This window comes from Macrobrachium rosenbergii, chromosome 8 (genome assembly GCF_040412425.1).
Source record: "Macrobrachium rosenbergii isolate ZJJX-2024 chromosome 8, ASM4041242v1, whole genome shotgun sequence".
In the NCBI taxonomy this organism is placed as follows: Eukaryota; Metazoa; Arthropoda; class Malacostraca; order Decapoda; family Palaemonidae; genus Macrobrachium; species Macrobrachium rosenbergii.
The window spans coordinates 16253205-16255838 of NC_089748.1; positions in this window are offsets into that span (position 1 = coordinate 16253205).

The following is a 2634-nucleotide window of genomic DNA, read 5'->3' on the forward strand; positions in this document are numbered from 1 at the left end:
AGACCAGCATATGAACCACAAATCAAAGATGGTAGAATCTCATTAAGAAAAGCTGCACAATCGTCTAATTTCAAAGTAAATCTCGTTCAACATCTGCACCTGCATCCTCTATAAATTTATTAAGGTGTGCAAAACAGAAATAGATAAATGACTGCATATTTTACACCCAAAAAGTATATAATATAAAATAACAGATATTAAAGTACTCTTACATACGACAATGCAGGGGTATAAAATATTGCATAGCCCCAACCTGGGACCAGCTCAGGTAGGCAGCTGAAGATTGGTTACTGGGAATTTTAAAGAGCTGTCCCAGACTTTTCTTTTGTGCTTTAGAAACTACTAGCTTATCCAACGTTACATATTTTAATGCTCGCAACATGGGAAGTTTCACGACAAAATTGAAGAAGCTTATCAGATACAGCTCTGAAGGGCATAAGGTGTGGAATACACATAAAACATGGGCTGAAGTTGTTTAAGAAATCTATTATTATTATTATTATTATTATTATTATTATTATTATTATTATTATTATTATTATTATTATTATTATTCAAATAGTTTAACCAGACCACTGAGCTGACTATCAGCTCTCACAGGGTTGGCCCGAAGGATTTGAATGAAATGCCAGGTCTAGGCTAGAAGCCAAGTACTGGGACCAAATAGGTCATTCGGTGTGGTGATGAATGAATGAAAATGAAATTAAAAACTGCATAAAGCATATGCTCTCAAACAGGAACACACACAATACTCACATTTACTCATGTTTCCATAAATACACACACCAAAAAGGAATATTAAAATTTAGAATAAGTTAAGTAACATTTCAAAATCTTTTTATCTTAAAATTCATTAAATGCCCTAAGAGTTTTCGTATTTTCATTATTTACTTACTTTTATATTTTATCAATTAAATCACAATTCCTCATGAATATTAAAATCGGAATTACTGAAAATGTAGAAGATTCTGACAAAATTTACCTTACTGATTTACTTCCAAAAGTTGATAATCACTGTTGGTTATATTTTGGACATTCACACAACACATGTTTAACTGTTATCAACACTTTGCACTCTGAGCATTCGGGAGGGCGGCCATCTGGACTGTTTTAGTTCAAATCCTCTGCGTATGTGGTCTTCTAAGTTAAATAGTGAATCCAATGTAGATCTGTTACATTGCAACCCAAGTTGAGCGGGAGTCAGAATTTTATTTTCTCGAATGCGCCATGCTAGTCGAGCATTTACAATTTTCTCTAGTAATTTGCATAAGGAACTTGTTACAGAAATTGGTCTGTAATTATTTACATTACTTGGATCCTTTCTAAGTTTAGGGATAGGAATTATTATAGCTTTACGCCACTCATCAGGAAATAAATTTCTAATCCATAAATGATGATAAAACTGTAAAAGGTATGACTTTGCCAAAGGTGCTAAGTAGCAGATCATCTCAAAACAAATATTGTCACCTCCAGGAGCAGATTTATTGCTGCTCAAGAAAGGTATTACAACTCTTTCATATTAAATCAGGCTAGAATTATAAGGCACCAGGAGAGGACGGTTTATTCAAGGAAATGTTTAAAGTGGAGGAGGAGAGATTAGTATTTGTCTTAAAGATATCATTTAGTGAGCAAAGAGTGTCGAGGATAATACCATCAGGTTGGAAGAATGGTAACTAGATGGAAATCACTTTGTCACCTGTAACCTTGAAAATTTCCAACAGAGTATTGTTGAATAGGTTGGAACCAATGGCTGATGGTATTCTGAGGGATGAACAGGCCGGTTTTAGAAAGGGGCGGGGTTGCAGTGATCAGATCTTTATAGTTAGTCATTTAATGCAGCAAGCTAATTAAATAAAAACTCTGTTAAGTCTTTGTTTTGTTTATATTAAAAAGGCCTCTGATAGTATTTTGAGACGGACTATGGGAAAAATCATGAGGCATTATGGAATACTAGAAAAGTTTGTGACAGTTATTTTGAACATCTTGTAAAATGATGGCTGATGGGGTGTTTGAGTGATCCATTTGAATTAAGTTTGGTGTGATTCAGGGTGGCAGTCTGTCTCCTCTGTTGTTGTTGTATTGGTCATAGATCCGTTATGAGAAGGGTTAAAAGAAAAACGGATGCAGGTATACTCTGGGGAAAAAATGGGAAACTTCTTGACTTAGTTTATGCTGATGATATAGTTTTGATCTGCGAGGGACCAGAAAAGATGCAGAGTGTTGGACTGTCTAGTCAGTGAAGATCGAAAGGTTGGTTTGGTTATTAATTGTGGAAAAACTGAAATCATGAATATGAATATTGAAAATGCAAAGGATTGTGTAATTGAAGGCATGGTTGTAAAGCAAGCGGATAAGTTTAAATATCTAGGTACTTATTCAGATGAAGATGGTTCTCTGACCACAGAATTTATGGAAAGATTAAAAAATGCTCACCAGGAAATAGGAATGCTTAAAAATATTTGGAATAATAGCAATTTTTCTCTGTATACAAAAATCAAAATTTATAAGGTAATGTTTTGATTTGTGGGCATGAGTCATGGTAGAGTACAGTGGCTTCGGATAATAGGCCAGTCAAATGAGACAAAAAAAAAATCTGAGAATGGAAAAAACTTAAGGAAAGCTGCAAATTGTGTC